The sequence below is a fragment of the Argopecten irradians genome, chromosome 9 (genome assembly GCF_041381155.1).
Source record: "Argopecten irradians isolate NY chromosome 9, Ai_NY, whole genome shotgun sequence".
NCBI lineage: Eukaryota > Metazoa > Mollusca > Bivalvia > Pectinida > Pectinidae > Argopecten > Argopecten irradians.
The window spans coordinates 26,106,541-26,118,063 of NC_091142.1; positions in this window are offsets into that span (position 1 = coordinate 26,106,541).

The window sequence follows — 11,523 nt, forward strand, 5'->3', positions numbered from 1 at the left end:
TTCATTTACAGTTGATCAGATCATTTTCGTGCATTTTTCAACGGCAAATAATGTACTAACATCCTACAATAAACACATTACTCGGAACGATAGAAAGTGAAAGAAGCGGTGAACGGACGGTGAATCGGCACGGACAAAGCAGCAATAACAGTGTTTTACAGAGCAAATATATTGATGGAGCCACGATACAAATATTGATTAGTTTGTTTACGATATTTCAGGTAATTTGCGCATATATTGTGTTTAAGTTATAAAAAATCGGCAATATTTTGAGTATTTCCGACAGAGAAAATCGCCCATTTTCTGACATGTAAACGTTTTAATTAATTTTTGAAGTCCTCATGTCGAATAATATTTGGAAATGATAGCATCACTGTATAATTTGATTCATTCTGAAGCAACATTATTAACAAAACATTTCTCAAAAATAAACATAAAAGTACGGCGGCACAGAAGTGACACGAAAAATATTTTTTTTTAATGTAGGACCCAAAAAAAAAAAAAAAGATTTTATATAGGGTGAAAAATATTTTTTTCTTTTACGTGCTCACGTAAAACTTATTACGTGAGCACGTAAAACGTTTACGTGCTCAAGTAAAACAGTTTGTGTAAGACAAGAAATATTTTTTATGTATGGTGAAAAATATTTTTTTATGTGGGACGAAAAATTTTTTTTTTTTATGTAAGACAAAAAATATTTTTTTATGTAAGGTGAAATATATTTTTTTCTTGTTTTAACAATATCTTGTTTATTTGCAGATGTTGTATATTCTATACAAAGGGATATTCCGTTAAGATATTAAAGGATTTGTGCAGCCAAAATATTGTTTTGATAATACGTCAGGATATTGCTTTGGATGAATGAAAAATTAAGTCCCACCCAACGAATCGCCTAGCTTTTAGCGCTATCGGTTGGTTTTGGTCGTGATTTACGGGTAGTGTCGACTACGGTTCAGAGATAATGAGATACTGATGTAGATATTTTCAGTTTCAAAACATTCCATTTACACCATTTCAAACATTCAAACAAGCATATATCTAACTTTAGATTAGATAATCTGTCCAATTTGATAGCGATATCAAAATGATGTTCGGATCAGTCTGGACTGAGATTTAGATAGCATATTATATAAATTTCTGTGTAATAAAAAAAACCAGTATAATGTAACACTATCTTATTACTTATTATTGTTTTTTATTTCAAATTTCTACCATAACGATGCAAATACGTCACAGTTTTTGAGTAAAAGTAAAATGTGGACGGTTATTAGTTATGTGATATTGGAGTGACAATACCGAACTTATACCGAAAATAATATGTATATCTATATTGTTGCCTTTGAAACTTTATCCATAACGTTTACTAAAAAGCAGAAATACATCAATGATATTTCTGATATGTGTTTCTAAATTACAGTATAAGTGTAGATTTAAATTCATAATTTCAAAATTATACTAAATCCTTAAAATAGTATATCTATTGTCGATCCTTTTGTATATCATACCGAGATTTAATAGTATGATATATGAACATTTATCGTATAATCCAAAAAGTAACCACACATAGTGTTCAAATGAAAAAATAAAATTACTTGTATACAGGCATCATAAATAGATATGAAATGTTGTACCTTTTCAAAATTATACTTGGTGATATTTATATAAGTATATTTAGTGTGGTAATGCTGTAACCCTTCTTGTATGACTATACATGTAGATTCGAAACAGTGAAAATACTAGAACGAATATACGTACCCGGCCTACTATACCTTTCTAAAGACGACACCATTTTCTGTCAAAAAGTCTTTTGAGCTACAATATTGCAGCTATGAAAATACATGCTTAGAATTTTTCCTAAAACCTTAGAAATTACGGGTGATTGCTATATTCCACGATTCCGTAATTACAGTACTAGACTGGAATAATTTTTAAGGTTAAATCTTTAGTTGAAATAGTTCTTAGAACCATTTTTGTTTCTGAATAAGTCAACTTCCATTATTGTTTTACCTGTGTACGACATATATATATGTAATATATATATTCCTAGGTACATGTATGATCAGGGATATTTTATTTCCATTTGCTTTTACATCTTCATTTTAAAAATGGAGGTGACAATAAAAAAAATCTAGAGCATAGATGTACGGGGTTTCCATAATTCAAATCACAATCCAATTAACTGATGTCCTAACCTGATTGACAGTAAGACAATAGCAAATACCCGACATAGTCCACCGAATAGCAAATTGCCCGCGGCCAGGTACTTACAGGTGAGTTCGATGAATGGCGTTTGGTACAGGTAAACAACATCCTGGCCCAGGTATTTACATAACCATCAAACCAAAGACATGGCTAATTATATATCTATATTGGGGTATCTACTCGTATATCGATTAAAAATTGAAAGCGACCGTACAGTCTGAAAAAATAGTTTGTTTTGCTAATATCTCAATATTTAGATCTTTTATAATATCAAAAATAAATTCTTTCTACCACATGTTGAAACGTTTTACGGTATTGTAATAAATGTATCTCAATTTATTCGGTTAGCAACACACAACACAATGTTGGTAATGATCAATCATCGGTGTGTATGTACAGAAACATATACACCGTATACATATATGTATATATGTTTCTGGTATGTACGTCAATACTTTAATAAAGGATTTCTGAAATTGTTTCATAAAATTTCATTTTACAGTCACAAACTTTGTAATTCACAATGTATCAAAGATACAGACTACAGGAAAATATTATGTAATTAAAGCTTATTCGTTGCTGAACTCCTCGACAAAAAAAAATCGAAACTTTTATTTCTGTGTGGATTTTCTTTCATAATTACACGAAGATACCTGTTATTAGAGCATAAATTAGAGTATTTGAAACATCGAATTTCACTCTTTTAGTTATTTACATTCGAGCCAAAGTTATTGTATGATTAACTTCACTCAAAAGTAATCATAAAAAATCGTTGATCGGCTTTTCCTGTGACCGTCGATGTAAGTGATAGCACATCAGTTATAGTACAGCTATAAGCCACGGACTATTATGATGTCACACGGTTTAGAGCTAGAACATATGCATAATCGGGCGGTCAGAAGTTTGGACCTCGATATCGTGGACCTCGATATCGACGGTTTACAGGTTATTCCGGTCGCGCGCGGCACGGAGAGGTTTCTACACGTGCTAATAAAGCCATTTCCAGCATAAACTGAAATTATAATTTTTGACTGCACAATTCCTTTAACTAGTACTTTCATTGCAACAAAATGTAATATTCCAATCCAGTATTAACTTCTGAAATTGAAATCAGGGGTATCAATGTTTATAATATCCTGAGTTGGGTTAGATGTTTTAATGGAATATCCCTTGAGAGGAAATTGGACATTGATTTCAACTTCACCTTACACTGTTGTTAACATTGACAGATTGACACTGGATTTGGCAATATTTGATTGTTGGGTTCATTAATGGCATGGACGGCCTCCAATGTATGTTGTGTGTAGCATGCACAGACTGCGCTGTATTTGTTGGTTCTTCTTGTATAGTGGAACTCTTGTCCTTTCATTGTGCTACATGTATTGTGATATCACTGGAACATGCCGCTGAAGACACCCAAGCATCCCAACACACCTGGTCACATTAAACTGACAATGGGTCAGCCAGTCGTTCTACTGCCAGTATATGCTGAGCTCAGCAGGAGCATAACTACCACTTTCATACACTTTGCCCAGATGGTAGAAAGTTCAAACCATGATTGAAATTTCAAAACATGTAAAAACCAACACAAACTTTCAAAAGGAATATATATTAGTCTTGCATCATTTTTATTCTTTTCATCATTATTCATTGTTCATATTTATTTCGCATACAATATTTTCAAGATCTTTGGAGCATTTGTTTTTAACAACTTTATAAGATTTAACATTTCCATGATTTAACCAATTTGCAAATATTTGATCCACATTATTCTATAATAAACAACAGTCATTCTGCGAAAGCACAGAATTTTCAATGTGTTATTTCAATCCATATTGATTGAAAATAACCTGAACATGTACTATTACCTCTTTTATGATATATCTTTAATATTTCAATATATCATTACCCTGTCTAGAATCTGAGCTACGCCTCCTTCAGTACTTTCAGTACTTTGATTATTTAAAAGAAAAAGTTAAATTAAAAAAATATATTAACATAGGCAGGTTTAGAGGACTGGGTTGGACCTGGTTGTTTGTTTATTAATTAAAGACAGACATGGTGATTTTATATTGTTTTCAGAGGAGCCTTGACAAAGCCCTTGCACATTGATACAGCCGAGGTTATTTAGATGTAGGGTACCGGAATCGGCCGAGGTTTGCCGAATGAGCCCTCACAAGCCTGAAAAAAACCCACTGCAAGTCCGTCAGGGTTTATACTTGAAATAATGGTTTTAACATGCGGTAAACGAAAACGGTCCAAGATATACTGAGCAGATATATACATGTACGGTTTTTTATGTCGGGTGTTAATGTTCATCAAACGCAAAACTCGAGCCTACGGGGAATTCGAAGTAGCTGCAATATTGTACGTACCTCAAAAGACTTTTTGACAGAAAATGGTGTCGTAGGTATAGTAGACCGGGTTCGTATATTCGTTCTAACGGGGAAGGTATCATTGACGAAGTTAAGAAAATTGTATTATTTAACTTCGGTCGTGGTGAAAATAAACAAAAGCGAAAAAAAGTATTGAAATTCATTATTACCACAGGCACTTGGCACGAAATTTTTTAAACCAGCAGTATATAAATAATGTAATTTTGGAACCGAACAAATATATAAATAAATTTCATCAGACAAGCTTTCGCTTCTGTTTAGCAATAAATTAAGATCAATTGGAATTTTCAAGTATTTCGCGGGCAATGAGGAATTCCTAATCGAAGCCATAACGAAAAGAACAACAGATAGATAAATAGACGTAGTCTTATATATATAGAAGGCCGTTTCGGGATAAAATACCAAAACTACTTACAATTGTAAGTACATTGTACGTGTACATAACTTTAAGAACTTAAGTCACTTTTATGTCCACTTAAGTGTCTCTTTTTTCACACCTAAGTACCTAGTTTTCGTAATTAACTGCTATTGTTTAACTTCATAATGTATTTGCCTTTATCCGTTGTGTATCCTGTCAACATAATGAAAAATATGTACCCTGTCAACATCACAAAATGGATAATATTCTCTGCTGTTTCGCCCAATGTTGACATTTCTATACTTAAAGGAGATAAAAACAGAAGGAACATGCATGGACATTGAGATAATACGCTAGAAACATTTGTATGTCTTATTTTAACATATATCAGCTTAATTGTCCTCATTGACATTGAAGGATTCCATAGCAAACATTTCCTGATTCACAATCCGTTAGGCCAGAAGTTTTCAAATTTAGTTTTTTCTGACGTCAGACGAGAGTATTATGTTGACTTGAGCAGAAACACTGTGCTTTATCTTATTTTTTTATGCTGCGGATGAATGTAGCTGTTACCCTGCGTTCGCTTACATAATTGTACTTGCCGACATACCACAAAGACAAAGACAGATATTCTTTTCCTCACCAAGGCGGCGATTCCACTCGAAGTTGGGGGATCTGGAGGCATGAAAGGTTTGCGGGGAATTCTATTTCCCCGATATCGGAAATTTTATTGTCGATATCGGAAATTCTATTTCTGATATCGAAAATAGAATTTCCCATATCAGAATTAGAATTTCTGATATGGGAAATTGTTTTCTAATTCCTGATATCAAATATAGAATTTCCGATAACGGAATTAGAATCTTATCCAGGGCCCGGGTAAAAGTGTATATTGCGTTATAGATTCTGCTATACTACAAACCTTACAACAGAAGGGGTGCCATGTCGTATTCCAAAGGGTAAGCATATTTGCTGCTATTGTTTAAGCGATGAAGCAAATATAAAAAGAAATCGTTTTCTGCTAAGAAACTTCTGCTTCTATAACTTATATATATGTACTTGCATATGTTTTTGTTTATTAGATTATGATCTTGTGTGGTGGTTATGATATACTATCTATCAATGTTCAATAACAAAATACATAGATCTACATATTCCATAACATTATTGGTATCATCAGACGGAGGTTGATGATTTATTTGTGAGAATGTACAAGATTGTATTGCTATGGATGTTTTCTGACCAATCAACGGATCATTTAACGTGTGCTTTTTAAAAATCGTAAAATCACATATGTAAGAATCATATCATTGTAAGCGTTTATCTACGATTTGAAGCTGATCTCTTGTTGAATTATTGCTACAAAACAATCTTGCTTACCGATTAAAGGAAACACTAAAGAGATACTTAACAATGGTAACAACTTTTCTTAACTATGGTGAAAAATGGCGTAAAGATATGTTTCTTAACGACATAAAACACTTGTTAAATCATTAGCATGCCTCATTGCACAAAAACGTGACGTCAGTCATTTTCGGACGTGACGTCACTAATTTCCGGTCATATACTACATGCGACATCACTACACCAGCATTATGGTTTGACTATAAAAGTCACCCTATACTTATAAAAAATGGTAATCATACAAAGAAAAAGTTCCGCACTATCAAAGAAATGATTACTTATAAGGGTATAGGTATGGACATAATACAGTGTAGGGAGGTTAGGAAAGGTATTTATACCGAATTCGTAATTTATTTATGAAGATTCAATTGACACTGATACACTAATACATATTGGATTTAACAGTACAAAGAGAGAGTGTCATCGCTAAGGTGATTTTGATTCGCCGTTAATCAGAGTAAACTATTTTCTTTTTATATTATAGATCTAGGAATATAGTCAGGAACCAAATGTCATTTCTTTAATAATGTCATATTTCAAGTCATTTCGATTAATTTGTTGTAAAAGTGTATTAATAAATTCGATCGCGTTGGCTCGATTTGTTAAGTAAAATACTTATTGAGTTGGAAATGTATATAGTAATTTTCTCTTTTTCAGAATGCCGCAATTTTTAAAATTCAAGAACAGCTCTGTTAAATGCAGCTCGATCGATGAAGACAAATATTCAATTATGAAAACTGTTGATAAAAAACGTTTGGAAAAAAATAAATCCTCTCTAAGGAAACGACCCAAGGTTTATTTCCAGAAAATAGGATGGTCGTACGAGGCATTCCCATTTCAATTATTAGTAAATCAAATGTTTTACCTACATATTTAATACAAATATCACACTGTTGATCAATGAAACAGAAGCGATGGAAAGAAGCTAGAAGAAAAAGTCCATGTTTAATGTCCGCTGTGACCACCATGCCTTGTGAAGCGGACGACTGAACACCTGGATTTTTTTGGTCTATCTGCGATAGGAATGTTGTAACAGCTCACATCTCACTCAATCAACAATTATCGAGGTTTTAAAGATAGCGAAGAAAATCTTGTCCTGTACGTAACCTACGGGGTGACCAACAGATAAGGACGTCACTCTTCCCCCATCGAAAACGGTACTCGTGGAAACTAAACGACTCTGAAATAATACTCGGGTATAGAGGAAATAATCAATATATAAATCGAGGGATAATTCTGTCTTAGAGTACATTAAGCAAACAAATCGGAAACAAACCAGCTTCAATGGAAATTAAATTAGTTGATTTTACTGTGATATGCCAGAAAAGCCAACTGTAATGTGAATTGTTCAAACTCGCCAGCCGCCCGCCATTACACATTGAGGTCGGACGTCTTGTATGCCAAACCCTGGCCTTTGCCAGTGTAGTAAAGAATTTTTTTGTCTAGAATTACATCGCTCTTACAGTAGTGTGTTTTACGTTATAAAGGTCATCTTCTTGTCTAAATATTATTTCACTAACTCCTCAGTGGTTATGTATTTCATTTGATTAACGTAAGTGACTTTGGCTCGGATATGGTACAGCATACTTGTTATACCTACTTAATCTTATTGATAAACGATTTGGAATTTCAACGGTCTCAATTAAAATATAAGTTGTCGTGGAATTCGACAATTTTTCTTGCTATAGGTTTCATAAGGAATGTGATAACAGAATCAGCTTCATTGAATTGTCTCTTTAAGACAAAAGCTTTTTTAACATCATCATAATAAAACAACTGTGGGAATACCATAAAATCCGTTATATGAATATTTTATGAGTGTTTCGTATGATTTATCTCCGTTATTAGGATAATTGTGCTGATACTTGCATTATCTCCTTTTCTTATATAAATAGGATTTTTTACCTTATTTTTACAAATTTGATACTTCATTAATATTTTAGACGGAAACATATTACGTGTGTTTCAATATACCTAGTTCGAATCCTTAAGCCGTACTGGTCGCAATCGGTGGTTTTTCTCTGATATATCCAGCTTTCCACCACCATTTAAACCTGATACTTCCTTCAAAAAACCTTGGCCGTTTATCAGACACTAAACTAATGAAACTATTTCCATGTTATTGGCATTTTTCCATGTATCTTTCACTGACGTTGTGATCGTTTGTTGTCTTGGAGTTATATGACCATATGAATCAGAATAATCGTTCCTTTATGGTTTGTACTTTATTAGTGTCAGCCTTCCTAGTAGTCGCGGTTGTGAAAAGTTTTAAAACTAAAACCGGTATCAAAAACTGCTGCAAATGATTGGGAAACTTAAAATTCGTTTCACAACATTCATTCCCAACACTTTTTTTTCTGAAAAAGTGCCAAGACAGTACATCTGAACACGTGTTACATTGATCAACATTAACTGTTCATACATTGTAGAAACGTACGTCGTTGAATATTGTTATGAAGCTTTGAATAAAACTTTGGCTTTTGGCTATTTACTATTGTTATCATTTGTAATCTACAACATCTCCTCAGACTACAATGCTTTCAGTGTATTTTCTCCCCATAAGCCGTAGGACGTTAGAATTATACATATTAGCCCCATTGCATGATCGTAAAAGGCAACTAAATTTGATAACTTATCTTTTCTAATCTTCCTTTTTTGACTAAGTTTTCTTCTTCCTAGCTTATCTTAACACAGCCTCACTTAAGGCCTTCAGTTGAGCGCTCGCCCCTCTCGGTTCTTTCTCCATGCCGAGATACACCACAGTCTAAGGGTGGTAGCTTCTTCTGCCTAGCGCACAACGCACACGGGAATATGGACATTTAGGACAATCTGATCTTGCCTGTTGGTCCCAGCATAATGCCTGTACTGGCATCGATTTTTTCGTTTAATGATCAAAATTGTCTCACCTTTCCATTTTGTAATGAGAGAAACAGCATCCTTTTTCTACCTATATGGGTGTCGTTGACTGTTTACTGGAGAAGATAAATGCAATCTGGGGTGGGCTGATTAAATAGAAATAGCTCGGCCGTTTTTAGATGCGAGGAAAGTGAACAGATTGATAATCTCCCCGCTTCATCCAGGTAAACTTCCAACAGCCAAGTTCAAGGATATAGAAAACAGACTCCTATATAAAAATGGGAAAGACCCTAAAAAAAAAAGAAAAGGGAAAAATAAAAAAATAAACAAAAAAAAAAAAAAAAAAAAGAAAACCAAACACAGAAAAAGGACTAATATCTATAAAATAAAAACTGCCAATGTTTCTTCAATGAGCTTTTTAAATTTTCTCTTTCCATATTTGATTAAGACATTTAACAGATTTTGATAGTTTCATAAACCAAACGGGTGTGTTCAACTACAACGTTAATTTTCCCGCGATGACTAACATGGTGTCAGTAAACAAGTCTCGCATCCATTTATATAGAGATTACTACACCAAGTCTAGGCTGCAAATTTATTGGCTCATACAGCAGATCACGATTAACATCAGTAATTGGAGTCTCTGTGGCAAAATGTAAATATTCAGTGACATACCACTATTACAAAGAGTCAAAACACGACCATACCACAGCCTCCCAAAATACACACGCAAAGATACCACATAACAGGAGTCCGTCCTTAAAATAACCCTGGCTGTTACTAGGAGGTTTATTCTACTAAAGCAAACCATTGGTGTCCACAGACGTTCAAATATCATGTTTTCAGTGTATGTTTTCTCTTCTGATTTATAATCTATTGATGTCACAAAAGTGTAGTTCTTTGTCTTCATGCTTCTGATAAAAAAGGGAAAATACCAGATTTACATTAGGTAATACCTCGCTCTCCCTTTTGTTTATGATCATTGCTTTATATGGATGGAGGCCTATTGGGGTTCTTATATATCGTAAAGTAAGTTACGTAGTCGCTGCGATAATGTTCTACGTAGACTGAAAAGTTTTTTTTGTTTTAAAAACAAGCTTCATTATTTGCATTGCTTTGTCGCTTTAGCACATCAGACAGTAGTGAAATATAGATTAACAATGTTTTCTCTCTAACAACAAAAAATATTTCAATTCGTTACATTAAGTATATGACACAAATCTGATGTCATTATTTCTATATTTACAGATTGCAGTTGGCCGAGTCTCAAGAGATCGACTAATGTTGACGAGGTTTCAAACGGAGAAATGGTTGCACGTTTATTACTAGCTTGAACTGACATTTACGAACATCGAATGGGCAAACCGGCATAGTACTAACCGATATCTGCCACTTGTAGAGCTTCACTAGAATTAGAGTCCATATTATCATTTTTAAAGCCGTAGCAACTAGTTTAACTATATGTTATGGTGTCCTATCATTAACTTGATTCGTATGATGATTTTTGTGTTATGATGATGTGAAACTAACTACATAAGACACAATTTATAAATGGTAGGGGGACTAACATGGAACGTCGGTAATTGTATTGGTGGAAAGCATTCTAGTCACTATAGTTCTGAATTCTGAACACGCCGTTTATCTGCCCCGCGATTGTTCGATGCAGCCACATTGTTATTTGATTTAATGGATCCAGGCGCTCTTCGACGGGTAGGATGGCCTGGGCGTGTGTTATGACAGGTTAAGAAAGGTCATCTTATATTACTGTCTCCTTCTTAAAGTTTACACCCACAACTAGCAGTGTCAGCTAAATCGGGGGTATATGTCGGCAAGTCTCTCACTATTTAGAGCGCGGTCCGAAGTAGAGCTAGGTTATCCAAGGTAATCAGATGGGCAAAGATGATGTTGAGGAATCATCTTAGGCCATTCTAGTTAGTTTTATATCATTCCATGTTCGTATCTATCTCAAATACAAGAGTGAACGTGCCCAGCCTTAATGATGTTATTACTTATCATCCAAAACTCTTGACATAAGATGTTAAAGTCGTGGTGGAGAAACGCTATCTTTTACTAACCCCATTATCTCAACTATTTTTCCATTTTAGTAAATTAGAGAAACAGCCACTCCTCGTTTCTACGATATATTAGTGTGACTTTAATGTCCAACGCATCATGCAAGCCTCGCGGAGAAACGTGTGCAATGTATTATCCCTCTTGTTTATGATATATTTGTCCTCACTCCACCAGGTTAGAGGACAGAAACTATTCCATGTCAGTGGATTGCGCGTGGTCACACACCTTTAATAA